This window comes from Osmerus mordax, chromosome 17, assembly GCF_038355195.1.
Source record: "Osmerus mordax isolate fOsmMor3 chromosome 17, fOsmMor3.pri, whole genome shotgun sequence".
In the NCBI taxonomy this organism is placed as follows: domain Eukaryota; kingdom Metazoa; phylum Chordata; class Actinopteri; order Osmeriformes; family Osmeridae; genus Osmerus; species Osmerus mordax.
This window is the reverse complement of record NC_090066.1, coordinates 9,341,060-9,360,569: the sequence shown is the minus strand read 5'-3', so window position 1 is coordinate 9,360,569 and position 19,510 is coordinate 9,341,060.

Genomic DNA, 19,510 nt, shown 5'->3' with positions numbered 1-19,510 from the left:
AGGAACCCAAAAAACGACAGATGTTTTTCTGTCGAGTTGTTGTTGACACATATCTACTGGCGCGCGGAGGCACAGGACTTTGGAAGTTGGGAGGATTTGTGAGGGCGACTGTCTGATGCTGGACTACCGTCACTCACAAATCAAAGGGCAATCTGTTTACATGAAAACGGCTCTTCGCTCCACCTCCCCCTAAAGACCTCATTTGACAAGAACCTCCCTCCCTCCCTCTCTCTCTCTCTCTCTCTCTCTCTCTCTCTCTCTCGATCACCGGCGAGCGTCCTTCAGATGGCGTGCGGGGCACTCGTCTGCCTCGCTCCTCTTCTGCTCTTGGTTTCTATCACTTCATTCATCAAGGGGGGTCAAGGTTCCACGGGCTCATCTGCCTCGTCTATACCTGGCAGAAACTTTCTCTCTCTGGGGGGATTATATTTATATAGATTTTTTTATTAGCTCATTGCTGTCTGTCTCTCTGTCTCTCTCCCTCCCTTTCTCCTTCTTTCCCTCCCCCCTCTCCCCCACCTCTTTCTATCATTTCCCCTCCCTCCCCTGCCAACCACTGCCACCATCTCTCCTTCTCCCTCTCTATATCTGCACCCCCCACCCCTCCCCACCCCCCACCCCTCCCCAGCCCCACTGATCTTTTTATTTAATTTATTGGCCCCCCTCCCCTCCTCCCCCCCTCCTCCCCCCCTCCTCCCCCCTTCCTGCCTCTCTGCTGTCAGACGGCAGGTTGGTTCACCTGCTCTCCCTGGGAGTGACCGTGTTACTATGAATATCCTTGACAGGCACGCTCTGCCCTGAGAAACCCAGAGAGACCATGTCATTAAAACACAGAGGGACAGAGGGGGACAGAGGGGGAGAGAGAGAGAGAGAGAGAGAGAGAGAGAGAGAGAGAGAGAGAGAGAGAGGCGGGGGGGGGGAGAGAGGGGGGGGGAGGGGGAGAGAGAAAGAGAGAGGGGGGGAGAGATAGAGGGAGACGGAGAGTGAGGGAAGGAGAGAGAAACAGGGAGAGAAAAACCGAGAGAAAATGAGAGAGAGACAGAGAGAGAACAAGAAAGGAGATTGTGGCGGGGGTGAGGGAGAGATAGATAAAGAAGAGAGAGAGAGAGAGAGAGACAGAGAGAGAGATAGGGAGAGAGAGAGAGAGAGAGAGAGAGAGAGAGAGAACCGTGTATTTCAAGTGGTCATTAGGCACAGTGGTGGAATCTCACTGTTCCACCGCCGCCTCCTGCTGTGACCAATTAGAAGGCGGCGTTGAGTCGGGGCCCCACTCCATGGACACCCAGGGAGCGCTCTCAGGGGCCACATATGCACGCCTCGCGCTCGGCCAATGAGAATCCATTTGCACATATTTAAATGGGGATCTTTTCTCGGGGGCTCTGTCAGGAAATAAGATGGGGAAAAATGTACAATATCTGAAATGTGTGGGGTGTGCGCTCGCATGTAAATGTCAGAGACGGTTTAAGTGTCTGTCTCTGTGTGTGCGCGCATGTGCGTGCGTGTATATAAAGGTATGTGCCGGAAGAGAAAATGTATGTGTGTGTGTGTGTGTAAATGTACAGTAACGGAAAGCGTGTGTGTGTGTGTGCGCGCGCATGTGTGCCTGCCTGTGATACAATTAAGTGATCCGGCGTGACACATTGCAGGGGACATTGGGCGGAGCGTGGTAATGGTTCTTATATAATAATAAACCGGCGCCTGTTGGCCTATTAAGGACAATATCTCTGTGGATGCTCCTCATTTCTCTCTGGAACAGACGGAAGCGTCTCCGCGTCTCCCCGCCCCGCTCTAACGTGACCCCGGTTCCACACCGGTAGCGCAACCTTCGAAAGGTTAATTTGTTTTACGAGCCCACCCACACATCAATCACTGTGCACACACGGTAAAGAATGCCAGCAGTGTGTGAGAGAGACAGAGGGAGAGAGGGAGAGAGAGAGAGAGAGAGAGAGAGAGAGAGAGAGCGTGCCAAATTGTTCCTCATTACACGCCGCCGCTCTCATCCGTTCATCCCCTGTTCCTTCCCACCCGCTCTCTGCACCCCCTCCTCCTCCTCCTTCTTACTCAATGAAGGGAAATGAATGAATGGAAATCTCTACTCGTTTGGAATTTGCCTCAGAGATAAATCAAAGGTGCTTGCACCACCCCACCCCACTTCACCCCTCCTCCCCCACCCCTCCCTCCTCCCCCACCCCTCCCTCCTCCCCCACCCCTCCCTCCTCCCCCACCCCTCCCTCCTCCTCCACCCCTCCCCAACCAGCACATCATAACAGTGCAGGATCAATTGTCGTTTACCAGGTTGCTGCTTCTCTGTGAAGACTGAGCTGAAGATACACTGAAGATCTGCTACAGGAACAGAACAGTCACAGAGAGAGAGAGACAGAGAGACAGACAGAGAGAGAGACAGAGAGACAGAGACAGAGAGACAGAGAGAGACAGAGAGAGAGAGAGACAGAGACAGAGAGACAGAGAGAGAGACAGAGAGACAGACAGAGAGAGAGACTTGAAGGAAAGGGAACGACATGACGAACAACTGGAGAATGAGACAGGTTACATGGCGACTGCCAGGAAGACAGCTGAAAGTGAGATAGGTTAGAATTACATTCTATCCACTTTAATATGCCTTAGACACGCCTGTCTGTGTGTCGGGTTGGGGGGGGGGGGGGGGTCGGAGCATTCAGAAGTGGGCGGGCAGTGGGTCCCGCAGAGCTGAGAGAGACATTAGAGGATTGATGAGAGAGAGAGAGAGAGACACACAGACAGAGAGAGAGAGAGAGACAGACAGGAACAGAGAGTGGGACACAGAGAGATAGATAGATACAAAGAGAGAGAAAGAAAGAGAAAGAGAGACACAGACGAGAGAGAGAGAGAGCGAGAGCGGCAGGAAACGGCCCCGGCACAGTTTGATGATTATGATTGATACATTTTAGGGATCCTCTCCACGCAGAGCAGAAAAAGCCATTACCCAGCCCTGATTGAAAACCACAGAGGGGTGACCACTACCGGTGGAGGGGGAGGAGGGGGGGGGGGGGTATGCATGTGTGCCAGGTGGAGAGGGGGAGAGGGCAAGGGCAGAGGTACCAGAGAACGTGTTAGGGGGGGGGGTAGGCAGGGTGTGTAGGTGAGGACAGAAGAAGGTGCTGCAGGGGTGAGGCTTTGATCTAGCAGGGGGGGGGGGGGGGGGTGACAGAGCTGTACGGGCGAGGCAAGTTTGTACAGTGCACACAGACATGGAGTACAGTGTAGGACATTGAAGTGTGTTCGAGGGTCAGGTTTGCAACGCGCTTGCAACATCCGACATGTAAGATTTGTTCAGAGGGAGGGAGTGTTTCCGAATTGCTCGCTCCGAAATCATTTTTCCGTTCCAGTCAGTAGAGATCCACTGGGCTCCTCGCAGAGAGAGAGACACACAGATAGAGGAGGGGGGATACAGAGGGGGGGGAGAGGGAGACAGAGAGCTAGGGAGAAGGAGAGAGAGAGAGAGAGACAGAGACAGAGACAGAGACAGAGACAGAGACAGAGACAGAGACAGAGACAGAGACAGAGAGACAGACAGACAGAGAGAGAGAGAGGATGGGGGATACAGAGTGGGTGGGGGGAGAGGGAGACGGAGAACTAGGGAGGAGAGAGAGAGAGAGACACACACACAAGATAGATGAGCCGCAGCTTTAATGAGTGACATTAGTATGCTGCGTTAATGCCTGCTAACTGGCGGCCTGTCTAGCTGCTACATCACAGCGCTGCACTGATACTTCCCAATGACACTCGGAAGCCTCAGTCAATTAGGAGACGGAAGACAAGCTGAGGGAAACACAAACATCCAAGCTGCGGGAGGACATGAGAGTCGTCGAGACGAGTCAGTATCCGGCCTGCACCAGCTGACACTAGGCGCTGTGTGAGGCCATGCTCGGAGACCTTCTGGAACCTTCCGTTCCAGCCCAAACCTCGCACAGCTCACACACCGGTGGCGTACGCACACACACACACACACACACACGCATTCACATGAACAGAAGCCTGCGCACACGCACACGTGCGCCCATACACACACATACACAGAGCCCTCCCCCCAACACACACACACACTCGCTCGAGGTGGGTCCCACATGTCTAAACTGGACTCCGAACACGTCCCCATGGCTGCGGGGGGGGGGGGGGGGGAGGGGGGGTCAGAGTACGCTGAGCAGTCTAGCATACCTGCGCTTCTTCTTTACAAAGCTCCCTCCGGGACACAGCAGCTGCTCCAGGGCCCTGATCCGGCCACAGACTCGGCCTGCCTCTCCTAGCCAGCCGACGTGTGCTCTGCCCTGGGACCCCCACCGCAAAACAACCCCCCTCCTCCTCCCTCCTGACCCCAAATCTGGAGCCAAGACCGTCAGCAAGCGGCGACCTTGCCTGTAGCTGTGGAGACGGTAGGCTGCCCACCTGGCCTGGCCTCTTTCCTTGGCTGGCTTACCTCTCCCGCCCCCTCCCCCTCCACTCTGTCCTCCCCTCCCTCCAGTCTCCTTCCCCCGTCGCAAAACAGACAGGGGCAGTTCATCGTTCCGACTAGGACATGCTAACGACACGCAGGGCCAGCCGCCCTGTCACCGCTTGGCACCGCACGGGGGGGGGGTGAAATGTCAAGAACTGAGGTCCCGACCCCCCCACCTCCCATCCCCTGACGTTTCGGCCATGACTGGGAACTGTAACCCTGTAACCAGAGAACTCTAACCCTTCTGCAAGGAGACGCTCTCAGGTAGGGGTCAACCCGACACGGGGGGTCATACCTGTAGGAGGTTCCATTTAGAGGCCATTAAGTCCCTACACCCATTAGCGGAGGGGGGGGGGGGTGGATGACAAAACAAAAGAGCTGGGGGCTGTCGCTCAGACGGAGAGAGAGAGAGACAGAGAGAGAGCGATAATGACACAGAGAGAACGAGACGGAGGGAGAGAGAGTGAGAGTAAGATAAAGGGAGAGACAGAGACAGACAGAGAGAGAGAAAGAGTGAGAGAGAGACAGAGAGAGATACGCCATTACGACGATCTCATCTCCAGACTCGCTTTCGGGTGAGCTGGTGTCAGCAGGCACGTTACAGGAACACGACAGGGGGCAGGGGGGGGAGGGGGGGGTGGGTTGATGATAAGAGGACGCTGTATCAGCCCGGGTGATAAGGCCATCTCAGAGAGAGAGAGAGAGAGAGAGAGAGAGAGAGAGAGAGAGAGAGGAGGAGAATGGAGGAGATAAGAGACGCCACGCGCGTGCATCGACACGCACGCCAGTCGAACGCGCAGTCAAAAGGTGGGGAGGGAGGTGGACGGAGCGCGCGCAGCCAAACCTCGCGCGCATCTCTCGCCAAGCGAACGCAAACGCGCGCGCGCGCGCGCACTCGTGACGGATAGACGAGTACGCACTCTGCGCTGGTAGGACGGACGGATGCGCATTCGCCGTTCTCATATTTTCCATTTGGGGGTAATTCATCAGAGAGCGCCATTATCTACTGCTCTGCATGAACGCCACGTGATGAGGGGGGAAACAACGACAGAATGGAAAGGGAGGGGGAACAAAAGGCTGTGCAGGCTCAGTCTGGCAGAGAAGCTAAATGATTTTGCTTTACTTTGGGGAAATGAAACACACACACGCGCGCGCGCGCACAGACACGCACACAGGCACATCCCTTGTGGTCGCTGTGTGCGGGCACATTAGTATTCAGCTGTGGCCTTGCCTTTCATTAGGACCAATGAAAACTTTGGATCAATAGTTCGGAGACCGGCCCCGACACCATGCTGGGCCAGGAGAGGCATTGAGATATGAGCTCACCCCCGAAATATCATTATTTCAAATGTCAAACCCCTTCGGAATTAGACGCAATAACTCTTCGACCTGGCGCGAGCACACGCACACACGCGCACACACACAAAACAACAACCTCACGATAAGTTATATTTGGAAATGATTGTTCAATGAACACGACTGGTATTAGGTGGGACAATGGAGATACGACATACTATGAAAAGTGTGTTGAACTGCATAAAAAGACCTGGACATTTCAACTGTGAATTCAATTTAGGGGCTTGTTATGGATTTAGAGCTATTAGCCCTTTAAGGATATTCATGTGTATCTGCATGACTGCATGGCTGTGAGAGAGAGAGACACAGAGAGTGAGTTTGGTTATCACCAGCACACCAGCACACATATCTTGTATGGCATGGTTGAGCCTTGCAGCAAGTAGGTCCTCGATTTGATTCCCGCAAGAAGAACCCAACAACAAAAACAGATCGTTCCCCTGGCCCCTGGGTCCTGGCCAGGACCTGGGTGAGCAGTTGGACTGGACCCCGGTCACCTTGATATGGCTGCCCACCGCTCCTCCTGGCTGCTCTGGAAGCGAGGATAGCAGGACGTGGAAAATCTGAAGCTTATCTGTGTGTGTGTGTGTGTGTGTGTGTGTGTGTGTGTGCATGTGCGTGTGTGTGAACAGTACAGCTGCAAGGGTATGGGCTTGCGTGTGAAGCGAGGCATACGGGCTCAATCAGGGTGTAACCCAGCGCCGCTCCCCCGCCCAGGAGAGAGGAGCGTGTTCGTAAATTAAGAGGAACAAGACCAGGGACGTCACTGGAGGCTAGCGGCTAGCATTAATAAAACCTGACAAGAGACCGGGGATTAGCGGTGCTTAAAGCCTTCCCTAAATTACACTCCCCCCCCACACACACACACACACACACACGCCACGAGAGAAACTCCCAGGAGAAAACATCCTGTCTGGCACTCTACTTCCTGTTAGTCATTGAGACAGGCAAGCTAAGTACAACAGTATTTAGTATGCGGCAGGACATGAGTATTGCATACTACTTTTTGCTGTTCTTAATGGTGCATGAGTGATTTGTCACCTGTTTGGGGCATTTTACTACAGATAATCATCTCACCTGGACCTGGCAGGTCCAGTGGGTTATTATCACCTGAGTTATCACACTAACATGCTGCCTTGTATTCTGTTTGTGTGGTGTTTGGAAAGACTGCTACATTCTCATGCATGTTGAATGGTTAGGTTTTTATTCGTGGTCTCCGGAACACGAGTTTTTGGGGGGATGAAAGCGTGTTTGGATGAGGGGGTGTTTGGATGAGGGTGTGTTTGGATGAGACTGTGTTTGGATGAGTGTGTTTGGCAGGGGGCGCTTGGCTGGTTTCCTAGGTAACGTTTGCACCCAGTGCACCTTAGGCCCTGTCTGAGCTTGACTAATGTTCTCTGTAGGTCTGGACTGGCTGCCTATAATCAAGGTGTGCGTGTGTGTGTGTGTGTGTGTGTGTGCGATGATATCTTGGGTGATCAATCTAAAGCTGCAAAGCACTCACTCTCTCCAACACATATGCACGCTTGTGCGCAGACACACACACACAAACGTGTGCACACAGACACACACACACACACAAACGTGTGCACACAGACACACACACACACACGCTCCTCCAGTCTCATCTGGAGGCTGACAAGTCTTACCCAGGGTACACAGTACGGGTGACTGATCTCTCTCTCCTCCAAGGTGTGTTTTCTAATTATCTTTCTCTTCTATTTTTTCCCCCTCACACACTCCAACTTTACCCCTCTACCCCCCCCCCCAATCCCCCCACCTCTCTCCCTCACTCACAAAGGCCCCCAGTCACAGTGTGTGTGTGTGTGGGGGGGGGGGGGGGGGGCGGGCACAGCGGAAAGCAGGGAGGGGAGGATAGATTAATTAAATCTGTTCTCAGAACGTACACACACACACACTTTCACCCTCCCACTCTCGTGCAGTGGGGGGTGGTGATCGATAGCGACCTGGTTTTTTGTTTATCCAAAGTGACGGCTGCCTAGCGTGTTGGGCAACGGTGTGCAGTGCATTCTGGGTGAGCCGCTGGTCGGTGGACGATTCGCACCCGATTTCCCCAGTCACCCCAGCCTGAGATGACATGATTCATTCACCGTTTGACTTCATGAGTCTTGTAACCATGCATGTGGTTTTGTTAGGGCTCTTTGAGGGGATGGGGGAGGGGGGCGGGGTCATTGCGGGCGTGTGTGCAGCAGGGTTGTTGAGACACGAGGTGTACACACATGCCATCTTATCTGACAAACACTCGCCCACAGCCGTGACGCAGGCACCAGGAGAGCCCTGGAGTATGTATGCACGCACGCACGCACACACACACACACACACACACACACACAGCACTGAGCCGAGACATGAGCCACCAATAAGCATCCTCAAACAGACAGGCCGTGACACACACACACACACACACTCAGCAGGACACAGAAATCTGGTGTCTCTTACAGAAAGACACACACACACACACACACACACAGCAGGATACAGAAATCTGGGGTCTCTTACAGACAGACAGACAGACAGACAGACAGAAACTCAGAAGAACACAGAAAGCTTCTCTGCACAGAGACCACCCGCCCGAAAGCCTTGATCTCGGAGAATCCATACACGATACACACACACACACTCACTTTGGACGCCAACACACACACACACACACACAAACACAACGCCCAGCTCATCTAAAAGCAGCTCTGTATCCGCCCTGAGCCCAGAGCTTCTCCACGTATAACAGGAGACAGACACACCGTTGATGAAAGATATTGATGAAAGATAGAAGTTGAAAGTCGCTATAGAGGTGCAGGGTGGTTTTTATAGGATTTCATACATTCTCTTTTATAAGAGAGAGAGAGAGAGAGACAGAGAGAAAGAGACAGTCAGACCTTTGGTGCCACTCAGAGGAACCCAAATAGGCAAGCGCACACACACAACCTCTCTCTCTCTCTCCCTCTCTCCCTCTCTCTCTCTCTCTCTCTCTGTGAGCGCTCTCCACTGTGCTGTGATCCAGAGAGAGAGAGGAGAGGACAGCACCCCCGCTGGGACACGACCAAATTAGGATGCTGCTGTTGCCGTGGGTTCAGCCTCCCTCGACAACGGCATGCTGGGTGCATCGACAGGGGGGTCACGGCTCGCCCCGTCTCTACGCCCCCCCCCCCACCCACCCCCTACGCCCTCTCTGGGATGAGGGGAATAGAGAAGACAGACAGGAGGGAGACTGAGTGGGGGTTTATAGTTGCCGTCTGAAGGGGAGATGATAAATATTGAGAGGTTTTTCAAGCTCAGGTAATGGTGGTCATTTGAGACTTCATGCCCCGCCAATCCCCTCAATCCCATACCAAATTGTTGGTATAATTGTTGATTGATGTTGATTCAATATCCAGGCATTCAGTCCAATTGAGTTGAACCCTGGAGAGTGTGCGCACACACATGTATACAGCATATACACACACACACACACACACACACCGCACGCAGACTTTAATTTATTTTGCCTCTCTCAACCCTGCAAAAATCTAACCAGATCCTGCAGGCCAAACATCTTGTCCCATGGCCTTTTTCCTCACCTCAAAGTTACTGTCATATTGGATTTTTGACTCCTCAACTAGTTTAACTTCTCACACACACACACACACACACACACACTGTAGATTTGAACCCAACCTGTCTTGCTGTCTGTGTTTGTGTGAGAATGAGAGAGAGAGAGAGAGAGAGAGAGAGAGAGAGAGAGAGAGAGAGAGAGAGAGAGAGAGTAATAGAGGACGTGTAAGCATTCGTGTGTGAGTATGAGAGAGAAAGATGGAGTGCGTGTGTAGAGTGTGTGCGAAGGTCAGCGTCCGTGAACCTCTCGGCGTCCGTGGACCTCGACGTCCGTGGACCTCAACGTCCGTGGACCTCGGCGTCCGTGGACTTCAGCCACGTCACACTGCAGCCTCCCTCGTCTGTCACGCCTTCCCTTCCTTCGCCCTCCACCGTTCCTCTTACCCCTCTCCCCTTCCCCCTCCTCTACCCCCATTCCTCTCGCCCGGCATTCCTTCTTCCTCCTCTCCTCTTCCCCATCCCTCTCTCCCGGCAGTCATCTCGGCTCTCTGGCATTCCTTCTTCCCCCTCTCCACTCCTTCCTCGTTTCTTCCTTTCTCCCTCTCTCTATTCTCCTTCACCCCCCCTCTCCTCTCCTTCTCAGCGTGTCTGAAGTTAAGGCAGGCAGAACAGGCATACTTATTCAGTTTGAGACAGTTGTTCAACACAAAAATCCTCTTTTCCTTCTTAACATGACCCAGGGCGTCCACTCTTGTCAAAGTTCTTCATTTATTTACTGGCTTGTCTAGATATCCATCATCCCAAGAGGGTAAACAACTGCAACTGAAAACTTTGTTCTGGAGTAGAGACTCGGAGGGGGGAGGGGGGGTGTTGGGGCTGGGGTTGGGGTTTGGGGGTGCGTTCAGAGGCGTTCACCTGTGGTGTTTGTGTTGCTGAATAACAGAAGTTTGCTGTTGCGCGAGGACCTGCTTGCCCACCCTCGAACACCTGCCAACCTACCCCCAGCATCCCGTCTGCCCCATGTGGCCAATTAGAGGCTGGGCACTACACCCCGTACACACACCCGCACGTATACACACACCCCCCCCCGTACACATGCATACACACAAACACACACACATGCGTACAAGAACACAGACACCCACTCTGACATCAAAGTCACACCTCAAGTCTGAATGGAATATGGTGTAGAGGGGAGAAAATGTAAGAGGAGAGAGAGAGAGAGAGAGAGAGAGAGAGAGAGAGAGAGAGAGAGAGAGAGAGAGAGAGAGAGAGAGAGAGAGAGAGAGAGAGAGAGAGAGAGAGAGAGAGAGAGAGAGAGAGAGAGAGAGTCATAAAGATAGAGGGAGGGAGAGAGACATACTGTAGATGGAGATACGGAGAGAGAAACGGATAGAGGAGACATAAGGAGTGAGAGAGGTAGATGCTCTACCAGTGGGAGCGACCTCAAGGTCAGCAGGATCTAAATCAAGAACCCTCTGACAAGTTGTTCGGCTGCAGGGTAGATTAAGGTTCATGATTAGTCTGTGTTTGTGTGTCTGCATAAGTCTCTGTCTGTCTGTGTGGGTGCGTGTGTGCGTGTGTGTATGTGTGTATGTGTGCCCTACAAAGGCAAAAGACCTTAACTCACCAGAGTGTAGAACTGAGAGAAACGACTTCAAAATTTTTGTAGTTGTCCTGCCAAATGTATTTTAGGTAGGACACTGGAAATATGCCAGTTTGATGTTTTAATGATGACATTTCGAAAATATTGATCTTAAACTGCACTTTTGACCCCTATTTTGAAGTTCCGGTAGTGTACTATAGTCTATAGTAAGGGGTCATGCCAAGGCAAAATACAGTAACTTCCGTTTCGTCGCTTAGTTGCTTATCACGATATAAACTCTGTATATTATAAGCCTGTGTACATTTACATTTAGTCATTTAGCAGACGCTCTTATCCAGAGCGACTTACAGTAAGTACAGGGACATTCCCCCGAGGCAAGTAGGGTGAAGTGCCTTGCCCAAGGACACAACGTCAGTTGGCATGACCGGGAATCGAACTGGCAACCTTCGGATTACTAGCCCGACTCCCTCACCGCTCAGCCAACTGACTCACCTGCATGTGTAACATGCAGGTGGTTGACTGTCACAAGACTCATGTCGATTGCAAGACTCAAGTCGCTAGCCGACTTTGTGGAGGAGCTGGACATGCTCCTCAGCGTCCTCCCGGATGATGGAACCCCCCTGATAGTCCTTGGGGACTTACATTTACGTTTAGTCATTTAGCAGACGCTCTTATCCAGAGCAACTTACAGTAAGTACAGGGACATTCCCCCGAGGCAAGTAGGGTGAAGTGCCTTGCCCAAGGACACAACGTCATTTGGTTTTCCCAGCCTGGAATCGAACCAGCAACCTTCTGATTACTAGCCCAATTCCCTAACCGCTCAGCCATCTGACTTCAACATCCACCTCCAAGGAACGCAGGCCGTCGACTTCTTGTCTCTCCTGACCTCCTTCGACCTGACGCTGCTGAGCACACCGGCGACTCACAAGGCAGGCAAACAGCTAGACCTCATCCTGACACGTAACTGTATCACTGACTTAACCTCTGTAACCCCACTGCATATTTCTGATCACTACTTTATCCAATTATCTGTCTCTCTCCCTCCAACTCCCCCTACCTCCCCTCCCCTTGTAACTTTCCGGCGCAACCTCCGCTCCCTATCCCCCTCTATTGTAACATCCTCCCTCCCCCCCATTGACGAGTTCTCGTCCCACCCCACTAACACTGCCACCGACACCTTGTTAACCACTTTAACTGCATCACTTGACTCTCTCTGTCCCCTGTCAACCAGGCCTGCACGATCTTCTCCCTCCTGCCCTTGGCTTACGGATGTTTTTCGTGAAGAACGGTTCACCCTTCGGGCAGCTGAGAGGAGATGGCGCAAGTCCAAAGGCGGTCTGGACCTTGATAAGTATCACTCCCTCCTCAAATCCTTCTCTTCTCACATAACTGGTGCTAAAACCCTCTACTTTCTGAACAAAATTAACTCCGCTTCAAACTCCCACAAACTTTTTTCTACCTTCTCCACCCTTCTTAACCCACCAACCCCTCCCTCCACCCTGACAGCAGACGACTTCTCCTCCTTCTTTGAGAAAAAAGTCGCCGACATTAGCAGTCGGTTCCATAAACCCACTTTCCTACCCTCTCACCCTCCATGACTGACCCAACTAAATGTCTAAACTCTTTTTCTCCCCTGTCTGAGGCAGAGATCTCTGACCTCATTCTCTCTCATCGCCCCACCTCCTGTCCCCTTGATCCTATCCCCTCCCCTCTCTCAAACCATCTCCCCCTCCATCATAACTTTTCTTCTCCATGCCCTAAACTCCTCTCTTACCTCTGGCACCTTCCCCTCTGCCTTCAAACAGGCTAGAGTTACCCCTCTACTCAAAAAACCCTCCCTTAACCCTGCCGTCCTCCAGAACTACAGACCGGTATCACTGTTACCCTTCTTTTCAAAAACAATTGAACGTGCTGTATCTAACCAACTGTCAAACTTTCTCTCTCAGAACAACCTGCTTGACCCCAACCAATCGGGCTTCAAGACTGGCCACTCCACAGAGACTGCCCTCCTTTCAGTCACCACTGCCCTCCAGTCTGCCAGAGCGGCTTCCAGGTCATCCGTCATCATTCTGCTGGACCTTTCTGCAGCGTTTGATACGGAACCACCAGATCCTGCTCTCCAGACTTTCTTAGATGGGCATCACTGGCACTGCACTCCAGTGGATCTCATCCTACCTGTCGGGAAGATCCTACCAGGTCTCCTGGGGGGGCAAACTGTCAGGCCCTCGCCAGCTCTCCACTGGTGTCCCACATGGCTCCGTCCTTGGACCCCTCCTCTTCTCTCTGTACACCACCTCACTTGGACGAATCATCACCTCCCATGGCTTCTCCTACCACTGCTACGCTGACGACACGCAGCTGTACCTGTCGTTCCCCCCGACCGATCCGGGGATCTCAGCTAGGATTGAGGCCTGCCTCACAGACATCTCTGCCTGGATGACCGAGCACCACCTCCAGCTGAACCTCGCCAAAACAGAACTTCTCATCATCCCGGCTAAACCCTCCATCTCCCACGATCTCTCAATCACCCTGGGATCTGCGACGGTGACCCCTTCATCCTCTGCCAGGAACCTTGGGGTTACCATGGACGACGACCTCTCCCTCACGGCCCACATTGCTGCGGTCTCCCGGTCGTGTAGATTCACCCTCTACAACATCCAGAAGATCAGGAGATACCTGTCTGAGCACTCCACCCAGCTGCTAGTCCAAGCACTTGTCCTCTCCAAGTTGGACTATTGCAACTCGCTGCTCGCTGGTCTCCCAGCATGTGCAACCCGCCCTCTTCAGAGGATTCAGAACGCAGCGGCCCGCCTGGTCTACAATCTACCCAGACGCTCCCATGTTACCCCGCTCCTCATCTCTCTCCACTGGCTACCTATCATTGCCCGTATCAGATTCAAGACCCTGGTACTGACCTTCCGAGCAGTGAACGGGACTGCACCCGTCTACATCAAGTCTCTCCTGCAGCCTTACACCCCCACCCGTCATCTACGGACTTCTTCAGACAACCGCCTGGTGGTCCCACCGCTCAAGACCGCCCGGTCCCAACACAAGCTCTTCTCCTGTCTGGCCCCCCAGTGGTGGAATCAACTCCCCACCTCCATCAGAGACACTGACTGTCTCTCCACCTTCAAGAGAAGGCTCAAGACGCACTTGTTCCGGGAGTACAACGGTACTTAGGAATGGTTCGCTTGAGTTTCCTCAAGGATCACAATGACTCTTGCTTAGAGACTTGTTGCTCTTGTGGTTAGTGGTAACTGATAAAAAAAAATTGTACTCACTGTGATATATTGTTTTTATTATTGTTGCTTGTTTGTTTTTTTCACAGGTACACTTGCACTTATAGCGGTTCATGTTGTTTAATTGTAACTTGTTTAACTACATGCTCTTATGGTTCTTCCCTTTGGCACTTACTTTGGTTGTTCACAATGTGTGCTTCATGTTTTGGCTACTAGCAATGTTTTTGTGGCTATCTTGTTGTTATGATCAGTGACCTATGCACTTTGTAAAGCTCTCTCTTGGAAGTCGCTTTGGATTAAAGCGCCTGCTAAATGAATAAATGTAAATGTAAATGTTTTTGATTGAACTGCCAGGGTAGGATACTCACGAACGACTCATGTTTGGGATGTTTTGTGTTGAACGCCAGCGAGTAGGCTAATGCTAGAGCTTTTGTTGTTGCTAGGTTACCTATTATTTAAAGTGAAACCGTAACTCAATTTGAACGTTTTTGAGGGCCGCAAAACAAAGGCAAAGAAGCATAACTTATGTTACGGCATTCTGCCTTGGCTTCTCTAAGGCTTTTGGAAGTTACGGCAAAGAACTTATGGTTACGGTGAAGACAATCCCCTATTTTCTGAAATACAACAACATTAATTCAAGATATTTGGCCACATGATAAAGCAGGCTTTAAATGTAAAAAAAAAGAGACAAAAACTCATTTTCGACAAAATTGAAATTAAAATCTTCTGCCTTTGCACGGCAATATATATATATAGATATATATATCTATATAGATAAAAGAGTGCGTACGAGTGCTGCAAAGGTGATAAAACCACAGAAGGCTTGAGGAACCTTAAAAACTCAACCGAGAATCATGGAAAAAACTACCACTCGAGAACTCTAACTCAGAAAGTTTCATGACTCCAGTGCAGGCCAGAGTGAGGTGCAGTGCTAACCCCCAAGACGGCCCAACAATCCTTGGGGGTCGACTGGGGCGTTAGTGATTGACGAGGGGGGAGATGAGTGAGCTTAACTGAAGAACAGAAGACAGTCTTTGAATCAGGATCCGGAGCGTGAGGTCAAATACAACCTCCCACGTATTTCCCTCCTCTCCGGCCTTTGACCCCCACACACTGGTCGAAGCAACAACAGCCAGACTTCCTCGAGTGATCTGTGGGCCCCCAGGTCTTCAGACAGAGTCAAGCATGTCAACCTGCCCCTGAGCCGGGCAGTAACTCACCACCCACCTGAAAAACTGCAGATGACTCAGCCCTTCCTAACCCTGACAGTGGGCTGAAGAGAGAGGAGGAGGGGAGACAAACAGGAGAGTCTGACAAACATGATTCCTCAAGATGGAGGACTGACGTTTTATCTGAAAAGAGGGAAAACCAATGCAGGAAATATTCTGTGGGAGGGATGGGGAATGACGTTCGCTTTCCTCCGAGAGAAAGTTCTATTGATTGGATCTGTGTGGTACAAACACACACACACACACACACTGTCTCTAGCTAACTCTGTTCTACTTTTGTTTTTTACTTCTCCTTAGATGGTAGAATAAGCAGTATTAGCACTCAAGGTCCCCTACACACACACAAACAGGTTTGTTTTACCATCCTTGTGAGGACCGACAACTCACTCCCAATCAAAATCGTGTTGTTCCTAACCGCTAACCCTAATGTGATTCTAACCCAGTCACTAATTCTAACCCCTCTAGAAATATCACTTGAAGTACTGCCCAAGAAAATTGCCCACAAGGTCAATTTTTTTCCATAGTTTGCAATCCTCACAAGGGTACTTAAACAAGACCATGCACACACACAGGGATGAAAAAAGCATTGTCATTCCTCTGGCATCTGACGAGGCAAAGCTCCAAGTCGCTTCGTTGAACATTTTCAACACAATAAGGGTGGAACGGCACTCCCAATTAGACAGCAAGGGAGAAGGTCTTAATCTCCCCCTCTACATCCCTTTCCCTCTCTTACTCCTTCCCTCTTTCTCCAGGGTTTCCCCTACCATTATATTAGGGGGGCGCCCCGCCCCTCCCCCCCCAACGGCACCCCCCGCCCCCCCCCCTGGAAGGTCAAGTTAATAAAAATAAAAATACAAAAAAACTTGTAGTAGCGACCATGTCTCTACATGGTCGCTACTAAAAAAAGAGAAAAAAAACATTGGCCCATTGATCTGGCCCATTGCTCTAAGAGGATTAGAGTGACAGCAGAGCATATGGCCCAAGTCAGCTGTAGCTTTCCAGAGCTGCTGTTGTCACTGCTCTACCCAGGGAGCACATTGGGCTTCCTTCGTATGGCACGCTGGCGTCCAGTGAACTAAGTAAACAGTCGATAAGCCTGTCTTAAGGGTCTCTGTGTCATGGGCTGCTGGGAGTCTAGTGAGGTAGCTCTCTCCCTCTCATTCTCCATGGCTCTTTTCCTCCCTCCCTCCCTCTCCTTCTTCCTCCCCCACTACTCAGGTCAACCCAAACAAACACCTCCCCAATGGTCACAGTTAACCAAGCCTGGCCATTGGATCCACGATTAGACCCATCATTAGCCTCTTCTCGTCGTTAGCACGGCTACGCACCTGCGACGCACAGGTGATACAGCCGGGGGCTGGGGAACACTTGATCACCGAGCGCCGTGTTCACGTGATTAAGCCTCCCCCCCCCCCCCCCCCCCCCCAACACGACACACCTCCCCACCCTACACTGGTGTAGATGTTGTTAAGAAGGGGCTGGGGTTCCTCTATGATTCTGCGTTCTACGTTCTTCTGTTCCTGTGATTGCGGTGCCCTCTGGTACTTGGCTAATAGGCTGGGTCGTTAGTCATTGTTTACATGTCCTACACGAGCTCTGCGCTGATTCGTCTTGGTCCTTGGAAGTATAAGCCATCTTTTGTCATTTTTACCAGTGTGACTTCGATTAATGAGCAACTGTGAAGCGATGACAAATCTACAATTGGGCTTACTGCCCTGACAACGCGGACACTGATGAAAGGATAATAGCTAACTCTCTCTTCTACAGACTGAGCCATTTTATCAAGCTAGTGAGACTAGTACATAAGTAGATTTGGAGGCTGCAGCTAGTATGACAGCCACAGGGGGTCATTATTCAAAGAGTGTGTGTGTGTGTGTGTGTGTGTGTGTGTGTGTGTGTGTGTGTGTGTGTGTGTGTGTGTGTGTGTGTGTGTGTGTGTGTGTGTGTGTGTGTGTGTGTGTGTGTGTGTGTGTGTGTGTGTGTGTGTGTGTGTGTGTGTGTGTGTGTGGTACATTGAGGTCTGTGGATCAATGAGAAATTCACCAGCAGTGCAACCTACAGGACACTGATATCTCACAGAGAGAGAAACAAAAATGCATAATATTATTTAGGTGTGTGCGCCCGTGCGTGCCAGTGTGAATGTTTGTGTGTGTGCACTCATCCGTGTGTGTGTGTGTGTGTTTGTGTGAGGCCCCTCTGTGTGTTGGTGTCAGTGTGCGGATGTGCTGATGTTAATTAAAACTCCTGTGGCTGGAGATATAGTGTCAGGCACAGAGCAGGAAGGGATCACAGACACACAAGCACACTTACTAAACACACACAAACACACACACACAGGATTATGAATCATGTAGCATTATTGATATGAACTGCCAGTGGTGTGGCTGCGCTCTCCCAGGCACTGAGCTGATGGCTCATTGCAGAGGGGGCAAGGAGCTGTGCTGGGCCTCTATAGCCTATGGTCGGCAAGTCAAACAGAACAGATACAAATACGGATTACAATGAGGTGTGCCATTTCAGTGCAATGCACGGTGGTGTCAAAGATTTATCATTATACAGTGACCTGGTGATATTTAAGAGGCACAGCTGCTGATAGGCTATTATAGAACCATGGTCGGCGCCATGGACTTTACCAATCATTTGCATAATCAGCCTACAAACGACAACAAATGTGCAAGCAATGTGCTGCCAGCCGTTAATACAACAACCACGCGGACACGGCGGTCCCAGACGCGGCAACAAACAACGCTATTTTTGAAGCTAAACAACTTACCAATGATGTTTTCATAACAGCGGCTTTCAGTTATGAATCCAATTTCCTGCATATTGACTATAGCTACTTGCACGGAGCTGTGCTGTCTCCTCGTCAACGTTTTCACTTGCTTGGCTAGCTGGAGTTGCCAGACATGACCATGACCACGGTCACGAAAGGTTGCTGTTGATAGTGAGAAGTTTGTGAGCGGATACTCTGCTCGTTACGCTTTTGTGCGCCCGTCTTGAAGCCTACTTTTCCCCATCCAACACGGACAGAAAACGGCTAGTTTAAACACTAAACAAATCCAATATAACACTTCTATCATGCACCTGCACTTAAAAGTCAGAGGTCACGTTCCATCAAAGTAGGCTACGCACATAGGCACCCGCACCGAAAGACTTACAGAGATTTATGTCTGTAAAACATTTTTTATTGTTTCATTAGTTTTATTGTTGCGAAAAACAGCGAGGGAAACAGAAATACAGTAGACAATGTTAGCTTTTTAAACTCCTGGAAGCCAAATCCAGGGGTGCCAACTTAAAAAAAAACCTTGGCGTGAGATTTGGTGGGGCCAAGATTGGGCCACTTTGTAACTGTCTCTGAGCAGCGGCGAAAGGATACACTGGTTGACAACCACTGTGGAGACCTCAGCACAACCGCGTGACCACCCAGCTACACTGACAGTGTTGCGAGAACATTCATTAGCAAGGCTTATTAGCAAGTTATTATTGGAGACCTGTAGTGACAGTGTTGATATACTGCTAAATAATCTATCCTTACAAACATGCAATACACGTCCAAGTAATCTGAACACAGCTACGAAACAGACGGACATACAAGGCGCACAAGATAGCTCCTTACATCCCTCGTCCACCTTATATCCCACCATCCTGAATCTTTCTCTCCACTCCTGCCACCCTGTATCCCTCCACCCTGCATCTCTCCACCCTGTATCCCTCCACCCTGCATCTCTCCACCCTGTATCCCTCCACCCTGTATCTCTCCACCCTGTATCCCTCCACCCTGCATCTCTCCACCCTGTATCCCTCCACCCTGCATCTCTCCACCCTGTATCTTCCACCCTGTATCCCTCCACCCTGTATCCCTCCACCCTGTATCTCTCCACCCTGTATCCCTCCACCCTGTATCCCTCCACCCTGCATCTCTCCACCCTGTATCCCTCCACCCTGCATCTCTCCACCCTGTATCCCTCCACCCTGTATCCCTCCACCCTGTATCTCTCCACCCTGTATCTCTCCACCCTGTATCCCTCCACCCTGTATCCCTCCACCCTGTATCCCTCCA